We start from the raw sequence: 23,626 nt of genomic DNA, 5'->3' as shown, positions 1-23,626 counted from the left end.
AGAGCTATGGTTTGTGATGTCAGAAGAGTCAGGATTTGCAAGACCAGTTTGTGTGCGGGCTCCCAGGTGAGATAGACCCTAGAGAACTCCTCACTTCTAGACTAGCTCCATTTACGTGTTTTCATTTCTTGTGCTGACTTTGAGGATAATCTGTTTCTCACAATTTAAAAAAAAAAATGCTTTCCCTTCTCAGCTCACCACTGGCTAGACTATTAACACCCTCAGAACTTTTTCTTGCTCTTCTCTGACCCTGAATCAAGCAAGCAAATACCTCTTGCAATCAATAAAAAGAAAGAAACAACAGCCAAGTCAAAACTGTACAGTTCTGTCACTTATTTTGTTTTTACCCAGTCCATTGATGGTTTATAACTCCTAGGGAACTGAGGCCTTCTTGAGAAGAGGATGATGGCATATATTTCCATTCACCTCAGATTTTTACCTGGAATCAATGATTAGGGCATACATTAAGAACTTGCCCCTGGAAGAAAGACAGAGACTGAACCAGTCTATGCTGAAGAGGATCTCTTGGTATTTAGTGTCTAGACTACGGTACCGTAGCAGACTATGGTAGGGTGAAAAGCTGGACAAAGCCCAAAGGCCTGTGAAGTAGAATGAGTGGGAGTAAAGTTCAAGGCCTTATCCAGAAAGGGTTGGACAGTCTCAAAGCATTTCCTTCCTGCTTCTCCCCTCTTCTTCTCTGACGTTGTCAGGGTCAGGCCCTGGGACTTACTTCTGACCACTAACAGTGTGTGCAAGAGGGGTAGTTCCACCAGAGTGACCATCACTCACCAGCTACTCCCACTTGATCTGTCCAAATCGGGGTTCCACTGTCTGACTCTACTTGGCTAAAAAAATCTTTACTAGCTCTTAATGCTACAGATTATGATTAAGAACTTGCTAATACAACTGCCCCTCTGAATCGGATTTACTTTTCTGATTCCTTATCCAATTGTATATGGAAATTTGAAATAAAATTTTATTTGATAATGTATAAATGTGTTATAGAAGCACAGACATGATGTAATACTTTGAATAAGTACATATAATTAGCATAATAGAAACAATTTTGATGACAAATGTGTATTTCTAATGAGATTGTAACTTAAATATGACAGTCAAATAGGCTGTTTACTTTTTTTCTTAGTCTATACTAAATTTTAAAATCACATATAACCTCTTTCCTACTACTTGAATATTTCATTAAACCATTCTTTATATAAAAATTAATCACAAAGGGATTACTTTTAATTTGCAAAAGACAAGGAAAAATATGTTGCTTGTTTGATTATAGTTTCTCAGATTTAAATTTTTGTAAGAGAAATCTTAAATCAATTTTGACTGCTCTTTTAAGAATAGATTTTCTAAAACATGTAAGTAGGTTTTAAAATGATATAGTAAGTGCTATCTAGTGCTTTTTTCTACCCCTCCATCCCTGTCACAGAATTCAGATCCATGTTTCAGCAGTACAGGATGTTCTTCAGTGCACATCCTTTGAGCCTGCAGAATTTGATTTCCCTGTGAGGTCTGACGATAGCATGTTCAGATATCAGATAAGTACTGTGGTGTGATCTGCGTGTCTGGCCCTAATGAACATCTGCTTTCCAGGGCGCCACAACAGCACCTTTCTTTGTTTCCTCTTCCTCCATCTCTTTGATTTGAATCTTGTTAAAACCCTGCAAATGGGGTCGGTTTTTGTTTGTTTTTCAGTATGCAAATGCTCCTATCCCTTTTGGGAAAAAGAAAAGCTAGATATTTTAAATATGAATGCACTGGGAATTGAAAAGGAAACTGCAGGAAACCACAGCTATAGTTCTTTTCTTAACAACTCAAGACATGCATGAAAATCATATACTTGAGATCATAGAGATGGGACTGCAGTATCTGGCCAGTTTAATTAAATTCAGTAAATACTTACTGAGCAGGCCTCATACTAGGCTCTGGAAGGTGCAAATCTGTAATTAAGCCATAGCTTGTAGGACCATGAAGCACAATGGGATAACTTTAATTTGTCTTTTAAAATTTGCACTGAGGTAGAATATACATGCAATATCTTATATATAGAGAGATTGATAGATTCATTTAACAACCATATAACATTTCCGGCACCTAGAAAGCATTTTCATTTGTACCCATCAAAATAATTACTAGTCTGACTTTTATCTTTGTAGATTAGTTTTGCTTACTTTTAAACTTTATAAAAATTAAATCATATCATAGGCATCCTTTTTTGTCTGGCCTCTTTAGCTCATCATTTTGGCTTGGTTTTTTGATGTTCTTTATGTATGCAGCATTTTTTAATTCTGTGTAGTATTCTATCACAGAATATACCATAATTTATCTCTTTTATTTATGAGCATTTGTATTATTCCAATTTGGGGCTACTTTGAATAAAATTGCAATAATTATTCTTGTTCATAATTATGTATTCAACATACAGACATATTCCTAAGAGTAGAATTTGTAGGTCATAGGATATGTGTATTTTCAGCTTTGATAGATATTATCAGTTTTCTACTCTTGCCAGCAAAGTGTAAGAAATCAAATTGCTCTGTATCTTCACTAATGCTTGGAATTATCAGTCTTTTAATTTTAGACCTCCTGGTCAGTTGCATCTCTTATGATGTTAAACACTTTTTTTTTTTTTTTTTGAGATGAAGTCTCCATGCCTCTCAGGGCCTGGACTCCAGCTCCTGAATTCAAGGAACTCTTCTGCCTCAACCCCCCACGTAGCTGGGACTACAAGTGTACACCACTGTGCTCAGCTTACTTTTTTCATATACTTATTGGTCAGTTGATATCCTGTCTGTGAAGTCTGTTTCAAGTTCTTTGCTCATTTTTAAAAATAACAATTCAACTCTTTGCTTTTTAAATCGAGTTATCTTTTTCACTGATGTGTGATTTTTAAAATATATTCTGATACCATCCTTCATGAGACATATGTATGGGCATATGTCTCAATTTTAAACTTTCCCTTTCAATATCTGATTGGAATATTTTAATAAATAGAAGTTTTTCATTTAAATGACATCTAATTTGTCAATTTTTTATGATCATTGCTTTTTGTGTGTCTCTTAAGGAAATCTTTGCTTCCTTTAAGATCATGAAAATAGTTTCCTATGTTTTCTACTAGAAGCTGTACTTTTTCTTTAACATTTAGGTCTGTTATCCATTTCTAATTGATTTTTGTGTTTCACGTGTATAGGTCAAGATTTCTCCCTATGTGATATCTAATTTATTAAAAAGATAGTTTCCCTTTTTGAACATCAGCATTGCCTTTGTTGTGAATCAGCTGACCACATTTGTGTGGTTCTTTGTGTGGATTCTTGTTTTGTTTCTTATGTAACCTTTTGCGAATACTGCAAGGTCTCAATTACTGTAACAAGGTGAGTATAGTTTTTAAAGTGGTCTTAACCAATCTAGGTCTTTTACATTTCCTTATAAATTTTAATATCAGCCTATCAAAATCCACAAAAAATAAATCTGCTAGGATTTTGTTGGAATAATATTAAATTTATACAAAAGTTTTGGGAGAATTGCTATCTTAGCACTGTTGAGTATTCCAAACTATAAATGTGATACTTATTTATAAACTTACCACTTTTAAGTAATTAATAATAAACACAAATACAACTAATGATTTCTTTAAGATCTATAGTATGATAGTTGGCATAGACTCTGGAGAAAATAATTTTTTTGGAAAGAAAATATTTGTTATCAGAGATCAAAATTAATTTTGAAAAGCAGCTTGCCATTGAATCTTACCCTTCAAGAACAGATGACATTTTCTTTGATTTTTTTGACTGCATCAGAATGTAACTATTTCTCTTTTATACACTTACTCTCTTTTTGATGTTTATTTGATCTGATGACTTGTTGGCCTGTCTTATATATTTATTAACATAATAAATTGAATTAAACTAGATGTGTTTGGAGAATTTTTTGACATCCTTTGTGACCTTGTAATATTCCTCTGATATTGTGAAAACAAAGACTAGGAATTTCTACTTAGATACTAACATCTAAGCAATAGAACATGCTGTTCTTTAAGTTTCAGTTCTTTCAAAACTTTTCTTAGATGTTCCAAAAGTCACACACGCACACACACGCACACACACACACACACGTGTGTGTGTGTGTATAAGATTTTTCATACTTTATATTTCTTTGATTATTACTATAGCCAGCCAGCCAAAAACAACTGCATAGAACCTTCAAAGCTTACTAGTTCTGGCTAGATTACCCTAGGTTGAGTAGGTGGTTGGATTGATGACTTTTGAAGTTCTTTTCAACTCTAAATTTTATGATTCTGGGAATTTTTACATCCAAGAATCACAGAATGTTAGAATTGGAAGGAACTTTAAGATCATCTGGCCCAAACACTCCTTTGACAGATGAGGAAGGCTACCCGGAATGAAGAGGTATAGAGAGGCAGAGAGGAAGGGAAAATGGCCAGAGCTGGGAGGTCAGGGCCTGACCTCAACAAGGCTGGTCAAGTATAGAGGAAGTGTCTGATCAGGGCCTCAGTGGTTTTGTTGTTGTAGTTGACCTTACAGCAGGTTAGTAATAGTAAGATAGAGAAAGCTTATCAAGCATGAGAGGAAGAATGCAGAGCAAAAAAGGACACCATGTGTGAGCTTTAGCAATCACTCCAGGAAATTGATCACAGAATTGGATGGGATGGGAATGGGGTCAGTGTCACCAACTGGTGTCAACAGGCATCAGCAGTGGTCACTCTGAAGTCATCCTATAAAGAGGGCTCTTAACACTGCTAGCCTGGTCACTTCTCTTGGCTCACAGAAACCACGTCCCAGCTGCTCTATGCTCCTCTTTCTGACCTGCTGCAGGTTGCCTGGTATCCCATCCTCCTGATGGTGCTCATCCTCCATGGCTCCTGGTCTATTCATGGCCTTGTTTTGTTACTGAATTCTTTTACCACATTCCTAAGTGGCTTTGTAGCCTGGGGTCTGAGGCCCTAGCCCTGTCATTTGTTCAGCTCACCTGGAGCTTTCCCACACTGCCAGGATAGACTTCATTCTTGCTAAGCTTTCTCTTCCCGCTATCGCTAACCTGCTGTAACCAGGGCAACAGCAACAACAACAACAACAACCATCAAGGCCCTGATTAGACACTACTTGTTGAAATCAACTCTCTTGTTCACCACCCTGATGGAAGCCACCTTATTCCTAAGCTAGCCACTACATGGCTGGCAGGTTGGCAGCCTTCAACACTGACCGTTTGGTTAGGCTTCAGGAGCTCTGGGAATCAATTATGTGGGCAACCTTGGAAAAAGAAAATGCACAGCAGAAGGGATCCACAAGCCCATTGTGCTATTTGGGCATAGCTTTCCCTCATGCTGTTTGCATCATATACTGGTTAAGTATACCAGCTGCAAATGTCTTCAGTGGCTCTGTGCCATGCATTAGGGAAATCAAATGGAGAAGAAATTGGGGTATATTAAGCATATAAGTGAGAATGATTTTTCTACAACTTACAGAAAGATTCACCAGTGAAAATTCCTCCTTAGTTCATTTGCATGTTTCAAGGATTATTACAGGTCACTAACTCTTTGAGAGAAAGTGTAATTTAAAGTTAAGTCATCGGGAACCATGGCTTATTAAAGGTTAATTAGACATTAAGAAAAATGGTTTGTGAAATAATTTCTTAAGTCCATTGGGAAGAATGAAATTATTTTATTATATTTCATTTCTACCTAACTCCTTAGGATTGCATCATTGAGTAAAAGCAAGATGGAACTATGACTAGCTTTGTTTATTTGTTTTTGTTTATTTCTCACTGTCTGTTGTGTCCATTGCCCTATTTAGTTCAAGCCATATTTTCCTCCTAGAAACATAACCAGCAAATTCTTGGAACTTTGGGATACACAGAAGGAACTGTCAGAAACAGATTTTGGGTAATTTAAAACTATTTTATCTGTAAGAAAGCCAGGTTGTGTGGGGGCCATTATTACTCGACAAGGGTCACAGTAAGGTGATATACAGTGAGGTGGTTATGTTTAAAGAATGAGGAGAGTCATATACTTGTAGATAATACAAGGTACCTTTTTTTTACAGAGCAGTTGGCTTCTTGGTTTAGACGATTCTGATGATTGGGATCCAGGGAATCATCTTAAACAACATGTTGAGCCAAAACATTGTGCAGTTAATAATATTCATGTGTAAGTAAATTGTTCTGACTCTTTCCTGAAACACAGCAGTAGCCTTGTATTTGAATTTCCTTTACTCATTTAATTTTCAACTGTGAAAGATGAGCGTGCTTGACACCTCCAAATCAGGTACATTATTTGACTAAGTTAAAAATATGCATAGTCAGAGATTTAAAGTTTAAGAGGAAAATAAAGGTTCAAATAAGCAGATGGGGAATTACACAGGTCATTTTCTTTTTGATCCAAGTTTACATTCTAAACAAAGAGTTTCTGGTTTTAGTGCCTTTCATCTAACTTTTCTCAACACATTTGGAAGCTTTTTAGCACAGTCTACTCATGTTTTTAAGAATATGTAGGCCAGTTGAAGAGTATATATCCAGGTTTGTGTCAAAATGTGCTCACTCTTTAATAAACTAATTCTTAGTACATTTAAAAATCTCATTCTTAGGATAAAATCTCATTCTTAGGACATGTAAAAAATGGGGACATTAGAGTTTACTAATTTGATTTTTCTTATTATAACTTTCACTAAGTGGCATTTCATTTAGACTTTATAATAAATTTACATTTAATGTTGGGAAAGACAGAAAATCAGAAAATATCCAGGAAGAAAAAACATAGCATGAAGTTACATGTATATTTAATAAGAGTTTAATTAGCATTTTGTTAAATATATTGTATACACATAGGTCTCCTCAAGAATGTAAGATTTTTTTTTCATGGTATTGGGGATTGAACCCAGCACCTTTGCACTAAGCACTAAGCTACATTGCCGGCTCTTCTTTATTTTATATTTTTGAAATGGTCTCACTAAATTGCTGAGGCCAGGGTTGAGTTTACAATCCTCCTGTCTCAGCCTCCCAGAGTGCTGGGATTACAGTTCTGTGACACCACACCCAGCTGAATGTAAGACTTTAAAGAAAATAAATTTTAAAAATTATGTGTCTACTACAATGTTTTGTACATAGTAGATACTTAAATCCATCTTTTGTTGACTTACCATGATAAAGAGAAAAAAGAGGCATACATAGAATTTAGGGATAAAAATTTTCAGCTTCAGGTGCATGCATGATTAGAGCAAAAATGGGCTTTTAGTGTCAATTACCTAAGTAGTGTTCTTGATCTTCAGTTTTTCTATTTGACTCCATCATAGTGTCCCCAAAAGTTATCACTGCTATTAAATTAATTCGGCATTGTCACGTAAGCACTTCATGAAGAACCAGGACAACATATTCAATGATTTTAAGTTAAATACAGTTGTCCCCTGGTATCTGTGGGAGGTAAGTTCTGGGACACACCTTCACCACCACCTCCTCCTTCCCTGGGATATCAAGATCTGTTGATCTGTTGTGGCTACTCAAGTTGCTTATATAAATGCATAGTATTTTTGTGCAACAAATGCACATCTTCCCCTATACTTTAAATCACCTCTGATTACTTATAATATCTAATACAATGTAAGTGATATGTAAATAGTTGTTACACTGTATTGTCTTCTAATTTGTTATTTTTCATATATGTTATGTTTTATTGTTATGCTATTTTTTCCCAAATATTTTCAATTGTGGTTGGTTGAATCTGAAGATAATGAATCCACAGATAAAGAGGGCCAATTATATTGACTAGAATACATACAGAAATGAGGATTGTTACAATGGAAATCTCTACTTTATTAGTATAATTTTTAAGTAACATGGAGAGGGGATTATTATTGAAAAGCACTTAAATTTTAAACAAAATAAAAGCTAAATTTCTAAAGTTGCTATCTCTTAGGATTAGCTGTATGTTTCTACAGGCCTAGATGTGTGACTAGGAAGAATAAGTGATTATAGGAGTTAGGACCTTCATGAACAAACAAACAAAAACCCATGACATGCTTATATTTGGCACTGAAAGAATGCTAACAGGAATATCTACATACATATGTTGGTAGGACCTCGGAGAACCAAAGGGAGATAATGACATATGCTAAAGCCAGGAAAAGAAGGGCCTTTTCACTATGCAGAGCCAGTGGAGCAAAGAGTGGGGGCAGTTACCAGGCCTGGAGGGGTGGCCTGTGAGAAAGAGGGCCAACTGAAAGGGGAAGCCAAGGTCTGGACAATGTGGACCAGATACCCCCCTCTCTCCTACCATCCTCAAATCTGCCAGGGCCTCCAAATGGAGCCAGATGGAAGTTGGAGGGAGGAAGCCCCAATGATGCAGGCGTGGTCTGCCTCCTAAGGCAGAATAGAGTGGAGAAATGGGAGGCAAATGGAGGCATAGGGTCAGGAAATGTTGCTGAATAAATGAATAGCTACTTACTACTTTTTTCTAGTGGGTAGTCTTGTTTCTTCTTTTCAGTTAATAACACTACTTCCCACCTTCTTAAAAATTTGCTATGATTACTCAACTGAAAGAGATAAGCAGTATTTAGTGAGTGTCTACTATGTACAAAGCACTTGACAAGCATGTTGCTATCAGTAATGGATAACTTTCTAAGAAAATTAGCTATACCTTGCTTTTCATAATAAATACCTAAAACCACCAAATAAGTGTTGACATTTAGTACTTGGAGATGACATAAATTAACCCAAAGTCCCTTACTTCAAGTGCATTTGGGAAGCTTGCTGTCTAAAGCAATCCTAAAGCACAGTGGAGAACTTCTACATCTGTACTTTCTACTGTAGTAGCCGCTGGCTTCATGGGCCTATTAAGCATTTACAGTTTAGCAAGTTCAACTGAGGGACTAAATTTTTAATATTTAATCACTTGTGACTAGTGGCTCTTGCATTGGACAGTGCACTTCAGTAAACTTAAGCAAATATGCCCTCCTTGATTTAATTTTTTATTAATTTATTTTGTTACAAGGAGTTGGATCCTGTGGTTTCAGATTTTTATATTGCTGGTCTCCATACAGGGAAACCTTGCAAATATGTGTCACCAGTATGTAAAGGGGAAAGAAATCAAAAACCACTAAGGTGAGAAGATCCTAAGGCTTTGACTGATTAAAGCAAAAAATGAAAGAACCATTTTATACTATATGGTGTGTACTTTACCTAGGTATATTTATTTATTTATTGTTTGGTACCGGGGATTGAACTCAGGTCCATGCACTTTCAAGGCAGGCAGCGGAACCACTGAGCTAAATCCCCAGCCCCTTAGGTATATTTATTTAGACTGAGTTATAGTTGAACATAGGGTTATCATTAACAAAGCTCCTTCAATTATAAAAAACCACATTTAAGTTTATTTAAATTTTAAATATATAATGATACCTTTCTATGGTGTAATTGTTCTGGGTATTTGATCCTTATTTAGCACACTAGTTGCTTCCAAATTTTGGCAATTGTTTGCAAAGAAGATATTCAGAGAATGAAGATATGAATCTAGTATGTACACAGCTAGAAGAAAATACTACAGATTAGCTATTAAAAGTATATTTACCTTCTCTTCAAGCTTTTGACATTTAGTAGCTTCATTTCTCTTGTTTGTTTTTCTTGGTGCTCTATATATGTGTGTTATAAAGCTGATATAGGTATAAAATATAATAACATTTCTTTAAATCTGAGTTGAGTTTCTTGACTCTTTCAGTGACCCTTTTTGTCTTCTTTTTCATTTGTCTTCACCAACCTGCATTAAATTCAGAGTAGGAAAACAACAATCACTTGAAGTCCATAATTATTGAATAAAGAGAAACACTATCACATCATAAACAGGACATATTACCTGCAGTGCAACTGAAAATACTTTGCAAGATACTATGTTCATGAGTATTTGTTTCCCGTTATCTTTACTCAAGCCTACCCTTTACCTACGTTTTCCACATTATGCTTTATTTAATTTGTCTTTAATAGGACATACGAATGATAGCTGAATTGGGCATAATGGCACACATCTATAATTCTAGCACTTTGGGAGGCTGAGGCAGGAGTATCACAAGTTCAAGCCCAATCTGGGCAACTTAGACTCTGTCCAAAAAGGAAAAAAAAAAGGAAGAAAAAGAAAAGAAAGGAAAGGGAAAAGGAAAAGAAATGTAGCTCAGTGTGAACCACCCAGGATCAAGGTTTGTACCCCATTACTTAAAGAAAGAAAAAAGAATAAAAAAAAATTATACCTGAGATTTTTCCTTTTTAAAAGAATCAAGTTCTAGGTTTCATTACAATATGTTTTAAAAATGGCTCTTGCTGTACACACTCAAAGTTTTGTTTTCTTTATTGTGATAAAATGACAAAAATTACCATTTAAACCATTATTAAATCAATTTTCCCTATTTTATTGGTACATGTTTATAGTACATGATTACATTCATCAGTGGCATTAAGTACATTCACGTTGTTGTGCAACTATTGCCATTTGAGAATATTTTGTAATCTTTAACATTGTGAGGTGATGTGTCTAATTTCATGGAAAGTTTTTTCCCTTCCAAAAAGAACAACAACAAAATTCCCTGAGTTCTGTTCATAGCAGTCAAGAAACATCTGCTAACTTCCTATCAAATGACATTTTAAAATGGTATTAAATTAGAAAAGCTATTGTAAGCACATTCATCAATTAGCACAAAAAGAACTTGTTAAAAGTAACTTTTAAAATGAAAATGTCACTTGAGGAAGATGCTATTACTTTACTTCTTTCCATTTCTCTTTTGAAGGAATGTAAACAAACATGATAGACCAATAATAGGGTATGCTGACCCAAGATTGTGGTGGTAATGTATGAGAAATGCCACACTTTGTGACTCAACTTCCTTTAATGCATCTTTCAGGGTGGTATAATAATATCCAGACTTAAGATTATTTTCTTCATTGAATTGAGTTCTTGAGAAGATAATAACACGACAGTGAAATTTAAAACTTACATTTATGTGTGATAAAACATATAATTAGCTTACAGTGTTTTATGAAAATATAAGATAAAACCATCTTTCTATATAACATGTTCACCTTAGCTGTTGCCACGGTTACTAGGCAAACACTAATACAGTCAAATGGGTATCAAATTTTTTCTGACATAAATCGTGTTGAAAATTTTTCATAGGACCTTTAAAATTAGTTTATCCCAGTAGAGGGAGAAAATGCTGAAGCAATAGAAGAGACATAGTCAAACTTTATTTGAATATAGAAAGAGAGTTGAGGGGGTGGAAATCTGCGTTGCTGAGAAAAAGTTTTCAGAGCAGACGGTTCTGGTATTTTATACCAATTATGTGCAGCTATTGCTTTGAATAATTTTGCTGCCCTGCTGAGATTTCCCTTTTACAAATCCTGGAGCAATTATAAGATGGAAGTCTGGAATGTATAAACAATGTCCTTTGAACAGTAAATGAACCTCGTTCTTATAAAACTCAAGTGTAGAAATGTACTACCTTTTATCCTATGGTTTTCTGCCTTTCTCCCTTAATCAAAGCACAGAAACTGATGTCTACTCCAGGAGTATACGAAAACATGAGTTTTTGCCTAAAAGTACTTTTAAATAATAAATTCCATCAAATTAACAAAATCTCTCTGTTGCTATAACATAATAACCAGTGTACTTTATACTTATTCAGTGCAGTTATTGATAATATATTTCCATCACATTCTATTCTGTTTCTAACCTTAGCATGAGAATCTGTAACAGATTACCTTTTCCTATAACCCTGAAACACAACACTACACCAAATGAGTGTGCTTGATGGAAAAAATGACACCCTCAGAACATAACTTTAGGCTGAGTTTCCAAATGCCAGCTTGTTTTATGCGACAAAGCAATCTGCACTAATCATGGCAAACAATATATAAAATCCTAAAGGAAAGTCAGTTGTCACTCAGAGTTAACTGTAAAAAGCCTGAACTCCATTATTTTGATGAACTTATGGACTTAGTACAATGTTTACAATAAGGTTTGGAGAGTTGCCTAGCATTGGAATATATACAATTAAACAACATAGTTGAACGGCCTTTTATGTTAGCACTGCCATAACACCGCCATTATACTCATATGATAGCTGTTCTTGGAACTCTTGACAGGAATGGAGAACATTCATTTGTAATTCAAAGTGCATGTGGCATTTTATTTTATTTTATTTTATTTTATTTTATTTTATTTTATTTTATTCACGTAAACCCCCATGGAAACTAAAGATAGTAATAATATGGGGATCACTGAATGAGAATTATTTCTGTGACTGTCAAAGAAAAATACTATTTTCAGAGGGGGTTGCTTGCAACTTAGCTCAAGCACTCAGTTCTCAGGACTTTTAAACTTGTGTAGACAAAGGAGATTATATTTAAATTAATTACAAAATGAATTTTGTCTGAAAATAACAGAATTTAATAAAAAGTGGGCTTCCTGATTCCTTCTTTCAGATGTTTCCTAAAAATTATAAATGTGAAGAAACAACAGAATATTGTAGATCAAAATGAAATGAAGCACAGGCTAAATCTTAAATCCATGTCATATTTTGTTGAAGTTAGCCGAATGTAATAATAGTAATAGCTAGACTGGAAAGTTTTTCAGTATTGATGGTAACTCAGTAAGAGAGAACAATATATAACCAAAGCATTTTTTTAAGTGAAAATATTTAAGAGATTGATTTATAGTTCTGTCGTCGGAAATATATATATTTTAATATACATATTGGGTTTTCTCTAAAATATTTTTTCCTGTCAGTTTTTCAGGGATGTTTGGCTTTGTAATTCTGAAAAATGGTTTATATTGACACTGACATAAAGCATAAAGGCATGACTCAATACCAGGAAGCAAGATTTGAGTTCAGTTTAGGTCCCCGGAATCAGTAACTCCAGCTGTTTTTGCCTCCAATTTCTAGTCTGTTGTCTGAAGTTAGGGAATTTGTTAAGCATGGTAAATAGAGAGATTTGAGCTGCCAAACACAAGGTTCAACTGTTATATGGGCGGGAAAAGACAACCTAATACATTATATGGAAGATTTGCATTCTATTTGAGTGATTGTTAGAGTACCTCACACTATTAGAAATTTAACTGAAATGTAATTTTTCAGTACAAAAGGAAGTGTTTGGCTCCCTGAACCCTGGCCTGAAACTTATAGTGGAGATCCTTCAAAACATACACCTTGGCTTTTTCTTTTAGTATAAACCTTCTCCCTGCTTCTCAGAATACTTAGTAAGCCACAACTTGACCATCAGAATACATCAAGGGTTACACTGAATTAGACCAGAGTATCTCCCAGACATGATTTTGTCTCTCCCTTTGGACAGAAAGAGGACACTTGGAGTTGGAAGAGATCCAACTTGGGAGTTGTTAGTTGTAGGAGATCAGCCAGTTACTTCAAATATCTTAAACACAGTGGGTCAGTTTTAAGTATGTGAATGTAACCAGACCATTCTTGGAACTATTTATGTTCAGGACACAGAACAATGTAATCTACACCTAATTGTCAGTCACCACTGGCTTATTTTTTCCAAGAAAATAAGTATTTGAAACGTTTTGTTCTGTTCTTAACTTTTCCACAATTATGATTTTATAAACTTGAAAACTATTTACTTGCCTAGTCCTCCTTCCTGGCTGTCAGACTATATTCTCACTGGTCTCATTGTCCATCCCAAACAAACTGTTACAGATGGAATGTGTCACCCCTCATAATGTATATGTTATATATTAAATTAATATTTTTTCCAGATTGAAGAATCCTAATTTTATACTTGCACAAAAATGTCTCTGTTCTCCGTTTTGTTTTCCATTTTGTTGTTTTCAAAGGGTAATAATTATAGCATTCTAGAGTGATGAATTTAGGTAGATGTGAATTTTGTACATGGTGATATTATATTTTTTATATTTGGAAATGAAAGTGAAGCAACTTTCCTCTGCATGAGCAGTGTTTGTTGCTGTTTTGAGTTAATGGTTCATGTTGGGCTGCTGGAACAGTCCAGAGTGACTTCCAACTATGGTTCTTGTTGTAACTGATAGTTTAGTGAGTGTGTTCATCTTACTCATAGATAGTGAAGATCATCTGTCACTTTTGTGACCCCCATTTCCCACAGTTCCTTTCCGTCAGCTCAGCATGTCAGTGTGATGAAAGGATAGTGTTCTGTGAAGATGTGGAGAGTCCAGTGTGGACTGCTGCTTTCCAGTGCTCCACTATATAAATGTTAAATTAAGTGCAGATGGATCTGAGAGGTCATTTGTGGAACTGAAGCTAAGAATTACATTAAGATTCTTCAGTTGGTATCTTGTTTAATTTCCTTACATAATAAGATTCATTGCCCAGATACTGTTAACTAGGGATATGGGAGATTCAAAGCTCATGTGCCTGTTCTGACAGACACTGCAATATGACCCAATAGAGAAATAGAATATAGATAACAGACATTAACAAAATAATGTGGGGGCTAGCAATGGTATTAGGAGAGATGTCTACAGAAAAACTGGACAAACACATCTCACTATTGTCCAGGGCAGATCGAAAAGGTTCTATGAATGAGTCAACATTTGTGGTCAGTCTCAAAAGAAAACAATCATGGCAAGTGGTATTGGTTTGAAGGTAGGGGTAGGAGCAGACTAAGCATGATGTGTGTCTCAGACTGCTCAGGCTGCCACAGTAAAATACCACACACTGGGTGACTTCAACGATAGAAATTATTGCCTCACAGTTTGGGGGTTTGGAAGTCCAACCTCAAGGTGTTGGTAGGGCTGGTTTCTGGTAAGGCCAAATTCATCAGAGGTTAGGGCTTCAACGTACACTTTATGAGGGGTGACACATTTTATCTGTAACAGTTTGTTTGGGGTGGATAATAGGAGCAGTGAAAATATGACAGCCTGGTAGGAGGACCAGGCAAGTGAAAAGTTTCTATTGTGGCCTTTGGGCGATAAGGAACCATTAAAGGTCTTACACTGAGGAATGACATTTCAGGAAGATTATTCAGCAAATACATGAAGAATGGGTTGGAAGGGAGGGCAACTCTTAAGTGTATGTAGGCTTTATTTGTATGTACTTTAGATAGAATTTTGTGGATATTTTGCTGAAGATTCTGTGAAAATTCCTAAAGTACTATTGTTATGGTTTATGTCTAGATGCCTTCTTAAAGCCTCACAGGATCATAAGTGGGGCTTTGGGAAGGTGATTGGATTGTGGGGGCTTATATTTGACTCTGTGTTGGGAGGTGGGGCCTGATCAGAAGGTATGGGTCACTGTAGGTGTGGCCTAGAATGATGTCCTCTATCTCCTTCCTTCTGCTCTGCTTCCTGTCTCCATGCCATAAGCAGCCCTCCTCTGCCATGGCCCTCTGCTGACTTATCTTGGAGTCAGCCCACTATGGACTGAAACATGAGCCAAAATAAACCTCTTTTTCTTTAAATGGTGGGTTTAGCGTATTGTGTCTCAGTGACAAGAAAGTGACTAAGACTACTTGTATTATTTCAAATAAAATTAGTATTAAGTAGCTCTTTTCACTATAGACCACAAACATATTCAAGTACAAAATGAAATGAGCCTTTGATGGCATCTTAGGCAGATATCTTAGTCTTTTGTGTTGCTGTAACAGAATGCCTGAGACTGGATGATTGGTAGAAAGTAGAGGTTCATTTGGCTTCTAGAGGGTGGAAAGTAGTAGAGCATGACTCAGACATATGCTTGGCTTCTAGTGAGGGCCTTGTACTGCTTCCACTCATGGCAGGAAGCACAAGGAAAGTGGATGCAAGTGGAGGAGAGGAAAGGGGCCCACCTCCCACACAGTAACCCATTCTCAAGAGAGATATTAATTATGAAGGCTCTGTCCCTGTGCCTTAAACACTTCCTTCTAGTCCTTACCTTCCAAATACTGCCACTCCGGTGACTAAGCCTCACCATAAGCTTTGGTGGTGACAAACCATGTAGATGGGTACAAAGATAATCACAATGATGAGACATTTTGTTGTTACTTAAATTTGGAATCCTTTTTAAGACTATGCACTATGAAAATCCATCCTGCATAGCTATAGAAATTTACTGGCAGGTATAGACTATGATATAATTAGAATTCATTATAATAAGGGATATTGTTATTAATAACAATAACAGTGATAGTAATGATAATGATTAAAGCTAATACTTAGTAAATATTTACATGTGACAGGCAGTGTATTAAGTATATGTATGAAAATCATCACATGATGTTAAAATATAATATATAGTTAAGCATGACTGTATTTCCTATTAGAGTAGCTACAAAAAAAGGAAGAGATCAGCAAATTGAGGTGGTTTATGAATAGAATAAGTTTAATCTATAAATATTGTCCCTTTTCATAATCAGAAAAATGCACTGTGGGAAATGAATAATGATACTATTTTATACTAACAGTTGAAAATTGTTAACTAAGATATGCAAGAAAGTAAAAATAAAGTGAGTTTATAAAATATTTGGGAAGTGTGACATAGAGGAATTCAAGCAGAACACTGGCTTGGATTATTTTTTACATCTACACATGCATAGTTGCCTCAAGGATTTAAAAATATGTCTGTGGCCCGGAGATTTAGCTCAGTGGCGCCACTGCCTGTCTTGCAAGCACAAGGTCCTGAGTTCGATCCCCAGTACCAAAAATAAAAAAAATTAAAATCACATAAAGTCAAATAAAAATATATCTGTGCAGTTCCACTCTCTTGACTCTGGAGTACCATACTCAATGAAAGTCTTAGGTATTAGTATTTGGCTTCAGATACTTCCCATTAAGGCCAAGAATCCTGTATTAGGAATCTCCTTTATCATTTTACCTTTTAGAACTTTATAACCCTTCCACTCCCCCCATTTTTCATTGTTTTGTCTATCACTATAAGGTCAACTTTTCATCTCCTTTAGTTTTTTTCAAATCTTTTAATCACTTGCAAAGTTACATTCCAAAATGTGTGTGTGTGTGTGTGTGTGTGTGTGTCTTATAATTACATATTGTATACTAACTGTGGTACCTCCACAGAATAATCTCTGAGTTGGTCTGCAGAATAATTTCTGAGCTGGTCTGCTTGTGTATGAGTTGGTCACAGGGATATCACTATGGTTGAGGGAAAACGAATTTGGATATAAATGCTGAAATTAGTGCCACTGTGATGAAAAAGTCTTCAGCAAGATGGTACCAAGATGAATAATGAGAAACTTCTGGGTGATGATTGTGCCAGTGTAGTCCAAGTGTGAAGAAACTGGAACCTATCAGAGAATCAATGCATTTAGAAAATGAGCAGAAGCTCTCAAAGCCCTGAGTTGCCTGTCAAGGCAACTAGTGTGCAACACCTTGGGTGGCCACAGTGCAGATAACCCTGCAGGCAGGGATGTAGGGGCAGCAAGAACCACAGGGATAAGAAACAGCCAGCAAGAAGCTGAGTTCTGCCTTTCTGGCAGGCACAGAGGACAGTGGGTTGAGTAAGGTAGACGTGAGGATGAGCTTAGAAAAGAGACTGCAAATGTCATAAGAGAATAATGAGTGAACATGAACCAGACCATATGGAATTGAGAGTGTATACCTATACTATGCTTTTTTTTTTTGGTACCGGGGATCAAACTTTGGTCCTTGCGCTTGCGGGGCAGGCGGCAGCACCACTGAGCTAAATCCCTGGCCCTTCTATGCTTAATTTGTATGTACTCCCCCCATGTTCTTTCTGTTTGTTTGTAAACAATTACTAATTCTATCATGTTGTATATTTCAAATAACTTTCTGAAATTATAGGGTTTGAAGGACCCAAGGTGGGAATGAGGGGATTCTAAGACAGATGCAAACACATGAATGCAAGTGCCACTGTTTTTGAAGGAGAAACCTGTATTCTCTTACATACCAGTGTATTAGTCACTTTCCATAACTGGTGAAAATACCAAGCACCCAAAATTTAGAGGAGTGGAGATTTATTTTGGCTCACAGTTTTGAGAGGATTTAGTTCATGGTTGATTGGCTCCAAGGCAGGAATGGCATGGTGGACTGGCCTGGCGGAGGAAAGCTCCTCACCCTGTGATGATCGGGAAGCGGAGCAGAGGAAGAGTGCTGAGAGGAAGAAATGAGGCACCAGACATAGACCCCCTAGGCCACTCCTCCATGACCCACACAGATACACCATTAATGGATCTCAAAGCCAATCAAGGTGAATCTCCACCCTAACCACCACAGATGGCAATAGAACAGTGCCCAAGAAATGGTACTTGAGACTTTGTGTTAAGTGTGCCCCAGGGATGGGTCTTGGCATAAGTGTATGTAATAATACTAACATGATAAATACTAATTCTGTCATGGGTAAAGCCAGAACTAATATTAACAAGTGTTTTTTTTTCAGTGAGATGTTATTAAACAAGCCCTGATACCTCTTTTTATGCAAGAGTTCAAATCTCTCCTGAACAAGAAATTAGATGTTTACTTTTTAAAGCTGAATTAATGAATAAAATTTGCCTTAATGATGCCTTACATTGTAGATTTTTTTAAAGCTTTAAGGAAGAAGTTCTCTCCGACTTTCATGCCCCAATTGAATCTAATTATGCCTACTTAAGCCCTGTATTTTACCCAAATGACAATTTTATACACTACACAAGCTGTATGTAATAGTGTTATTTTGAGTGAAACTACTCAAAGTAATCAGAAAGTAGCTTGTATTTTGTTGGTGTTGTGAGGATTGAAAAGTAAGTTTACTTCTTCCAAAGCTGACTTTGATACATATTGTTTCTTTTTTTTTGGTACTGGGGATCAAACTTGGGATCTTGCCACTTGCAAGGCAAGCGGCAGCACCACTGAGCTAAATTCCAGGCCCTGATACATATTCTTTCAATGTAAGATCATGAAAAGCCAATCCAAGATTGGGGCAGAGGATATTTACCTGCCTGGCCATTTTTTAATAGTACTATAACTGTATTGGCAAAACAATCCAGAAAGAAATCTGATGAAAGCATGATTCCTCATTCCCACAATAATTGTTTGTAGGCCACTTGTGAGCAGGGGTCCTGCCATCAATTGCTTTGAAACCTCCATTACACACACAGTGGATACATGCTAATACACACTTGTTGAGTGACCCAGACCTCTGTATAATACCACCTTATTCTGTTCAGACAACAGGTACTCACTCCATTTCTTTAATTCTAATGTATACACTTCCCCACCCTGTACTTTAACATACCTGAAATTGAGGTGTAACTTGGATGGCATGTTTGACCTCTTCTACTGAAGATCTGTGAATCTGTGTTTGCCTGGGACAGCCACTTGGGAACATTACCAGTGTGAGACTACTTGAAATTAAATTCTATATTCGAAGTTTTCTTGTATACTCTGGTTGTGTAGGTGCACAACCAGCTAATAGTTCAAATTTTCAGGGTGGTAAATTTGAGACATGCATATATCCTTGCTTTCTTCTTCAGAATACTAAGTGTATTTCTTGTTTACCCTTCCCAGAAAATGTAACCTTTTGGTGTATCAGCTTTCTGTAGAAATCTATCGTTTCCTCATTTTGGACCATTTAAAAATTTACTAGTGACAAAGATAATAATGGTGTATGTGACTATTGATGGCATTTTAGATTTGATGAAAGTTCTTGTTTGGGTTGGCATTATCTAGCAGATCCATGGCATTTGCAAACCTAGACAAGCTCTGCTTTGTTAGTTACTAGTAGGATCAGAAAAAATACTTTGTGGAGAAGATGGCTATAGTGCCTTCACAGATCTGAAGTTGCATGTAAGTCTAGATAATCGTCAGTGTCTTATCAGTGTCATTTCTGCTAAACCTCTTTGGGGTGTAAGAAGCAGAATCTCCTGTAGATCTTTGTTGTGTCTAAGACTAACTTTAGGGTAGCAGTCAAGTGACGAGATTGAGAGCCTGAGTAGTGTCCTGATTTGATTCTCTTCCTTGGCTCTCACTAAATATCCTTTCTTTTCCTTTACAGCAGGCTTCTGTTTTGCACACTTATGGTCAGTTGTGTCCCTTTTGTATCCCTCATAAGTAACAATTAGTCCTTTCTCATCTTTTTGATGCCATGTGTGAACTAGAACATCGTAAGACTAGAATGTTATCTCAAATTGTAGTTTTCACTGGTTAAGTTTATGTAGTTCTCTGCTTTTGGAGGACAGCCAGCATTTTAATACTCTGTGCCTCATCTTTGGGAAAAGAGATGGGAGGAAGAAAATTAACATTCATTTATTGGCTGTTCTTGTCAGGTGCTTTATGAAATTATTTCATCCTCTCAACCACCTGTGGCAGATGATTATTATCTTATTGTACATGAGAGAAGGCTGAGGGCCACAGAGGGAAGCACTTGCTCAAGGCCATACAGCAGGTGAGGAGCTGAGCCAGGACACCAAACCTCTGTCCAACTTTGAACTTTTTGTGCTCACACTGCTTCTCTGGAGACAGGGCTTTAGCTACTATTTTTTTTTAACTTGATATAAGTAACTCATTAACAATACTGATTCAGAACATATAAGGAAGTCAAGTAAAAGCAGATGCTACATGTAAGTGAGGCTCCAGAGCCTGAAATTTGGGCTCTTGTGTTGTGTGTTTGCATTATATACATTTTGGCTTTTGGTTGCTGTGTTAGCATTTCAGAAATGAGTACTTCAGACAGAAACAAAAGCTGAGGGCCTCTCTGTTCTAATTCTCAAATTTAAAAAATCTTAACATTAGCTTGGCATTTGCTTTGATGGCTTGTTTTCACATGGATATCTATCTAACTTAGACTTTTTCTTTAGAGTTTGGCAAGACATCAATTGAAAGCAAACAATATATTTAGTTGTATTCTAAGGAATTTTTAGGATATGTCACTGCAGTATAACTTATCAGTATATTTAATGCCATAAAAGAAAATGTTAGATGCTTTAGTTTTTATAGGTGTGATTGACAGACATAATGTATGTAACCCATTTGGGATGGCAATACATACATAAAACACTTTAAGTGCATATTTAACATGATAGTACTACCGAAGTATGTTTTAAACTAACAAATATTTTTACAGTAGGTTTTAGAATTATAAAGAGAAAGAGGCTTTGTGGAGCTAGATGACGCCTGTGATTACTGGGTAAAGACTGAAAATCTAGAAGTATAAATGTATATGAGAGAGAGAAATGGAGTGAGGTAGGGAGAAAGAGTTAGCTGATGTTAGTATATGTGCTGCCAAAGCGAGCACAGTTGATGGTGTTTCTACCCTCCCAAGGCCTAATTTACTTACCTAGCCCCTTGTTCCCTCTTGCTTGTTCAGAAAGCATAGGATTGGATTATCTGAATCAGCCTTGTAAGCTAATGAACGCTACCATAACCGTGGGAATTAATGAACACAGGGGAAGGTACTTGAGAGAAGAGAGAATTTTCTCCCCAGCAATACTCTTGGTTCCTGACTCAAGGCTACTTCACTGATTCCACATCCTGATTCCTTGCTCTTTATACCAGTTGTGATCTGACCTTTTCCTCACCCGTAGTCCTGGTCTTTTTTTGAGAGTGATACTTGGGCATAGCCTACATATAGTCCTGAAGGCTAACGTATGGTAGCCCCCAAAAGTGGCATTTCTGTCACTTTTATCAGATAAAGAAGTTGAATTGAAAGATGTAGGATTGAGTTAGGCAGGAACAATAATGTTGGAATTAACCAACATTATCGGGGAGTGAATTTTTTCAGTATTATTGGTGATGCATAATTATTGTGCAAAGGCTATACTCAGGTACCTTACAGAAAAACAGAACAGACATGACTTTTAGTCTTGAATTTCTCAAGAATTGAGTCATAAGATGTTGGAAGCTGTTGGAGTAATTATGCCAAATTCAAGTTTCACTATACAACATACTGTTGTCATTAATAGTGACAACTTAGCCAATTAATCTGTCTCTTTGGAAAAACTTCAAAGAAAGATCAGTTTATTTGACTTTTTGTCATTATGATTGTGTGTTTGATAATAGCTCATTTTGGAACATCTTCAAAACTCATTTGCTCAGATGCCCTTTTAAAAACTCTTGGCAAGAAGATAGTTAAACATAAATATTGACAGTTACATTTTTGGAGCCACAGTCATATACTATTCTAAAAGAAGCACACTGCAGTTACTCTTTGGCAATTTTGAGCCTAACAACTCTTTCCTTACTGTATACAAAATTTTCATTATGTAGTATGACAGGATTCCTAAAAAAGAATGAGTCCTGTGTGGGCCTTGCAAAGGCAAGGATTTTCTTCTACTCTTCATATTCTAGAACTAATGACACACTCAAGTAATATTTGCTGGACATATAATAAATAAATGGGCAGTTGAATAAGTTGAAGAGAATTTAAGTGAAGTTTTCAAAACTACACTATTTTTAAAAGATCCAGAAAGCTACAGACAGAAAGATAAAAGGCCAATAAATTCGCCTGAAAGTGTTAACAGATTAAAGCCTTGGCCCAACATGCTTTACCCTTTATTCTTTGAATAAAGGAGCCTTTAGTTTTTTTCTCAGATGCATATCTCATCATGAACTTTGAGTCTACACTTCACATTCATGCTTTTCCTACATTTTAATATATCAATAAAACAATATATTGCGTGTAATCCCAGTGCTCTGGGAGGCTGAGGCAGGTGGATCACAAGTTTGAGGCCAACCCAGGGTTGACTTGGTGAAACCCTGTCTCAAAAGAGAGTGGGGTGGGGCTGGGGAAGTCACTCAGTGCTAAGGCTTTGGGTCCAGTCCCCAGTACTGGAAAAAAAGAAAAAGAAAGAAGAAAACCAAAACTGTATTTTGTGGTTTTAAATTTACATGAATGTCATACTTTTCTACTTTTTTGCTCATTTACCATTGTTTTTGAGAAACGTCTATGTTGGTTAAATGTATATCTGCTTTATTCCTTTTATTGCATAGTAGCTTTCAGTGTTTTAATTGTACCATAATTTATTTTTTAACATCATTTTTTTATTAGTACATATTTGTCATACATAATGATGACATTCAGCATGGGGAATTTGTACTTGTATATGATATATCTTAATTCTTTTTTCCCCTCCCCTCCCCACCTTTCAATTCCTCCCCCCCCATTTACAAAATCTTTGTTTCCATTTTTTCCTTCCATTCTCTCTTTTCTTTTCTTTTTTTTTTTTGCTTTTTCCTTCCTTTCCTTCTCCCTCCCCTCTTACTTGTTCTCCTTCCCATTTGAACACTGTCTTCCTACTTCCCATTTTGGTCCTTATTTCTGTTTTTCATTTCTCTTACAAGAGAAACAATGCGACATTATATGTGTCTGATGTATTTCCCTTAAAAGTATGGTTTCAAGGTGCATCCATTTACCTAAAAATGTCTCGAGTTTATCTTTCTTTATGGCAGAGTAGTACTCCATTGTATATAAATGCTACATTTTTAAAAATCCATTCATCAATGCATAGATGGCTGTTTCCAAGACTTGGCTATTTTAAATTGTGCTGCTATAAATATGGGTGTGTATATATTGCTGTGGTGTGATGCTTTTAACATTTTTGAGAAGATACCTAGAAGGAGAATAGCTGGGTCTAATGGAACCTCTAGTTTTAGTTTTTTGAGGACTCCCCATACTAATTTCCATAGTGATTGTACCAGTTCACACTCCCA

At 36.2% G+C, this 23,626-nt stretch overlaps 1 protein-coding gene across 5 annotated transcripts in view; it reads left to right on the top strand.

Moving 5' to 3' along the window:
- Rbms1 (RNA binding motif single stranded interacting protein 1) overlaps positions 1–23,626 on the top strand; it is a 217,164-nt gene that overhangs the window by 8,836 nt on the left and 184,702 nt on the right. Inside the window, exon 2 of one of the 5 annotated variants that reach the window (XM_087199332.1) lies at positions 6,072–6,175. The exons of the other annotated variants lie outside the window; for them this stretch is intronic. The gene's annotated coding sequence lies outside the window, so the exon portion shown is untranslated. The remainder of the gene's footprint in view (positions 1–6,071; positions 6,176–23,626) is intronic. 5 annotated transcript variants of the gene reach the window in all.

This window comes from Heterocephalus glaber, unplaced genomic scaffold (assembly GCF_053883595.1).
Source record: "Heterocephalus glaber isolate CG9 unplaced genomic scaffold, H.glaber_assembly_v1.0 deba00000347, whole genome shotgun sequence".
NCBI classification, from domain to species: Eukaryota; Metazoa; Chordata; class Mammalia; order Rodentia; family Bathyergidae; genus Heterocephalus; species Heterocephalus glaber.
This window is presented reverse-complemented; position numbering and strand designations above follow the sequence as displayed.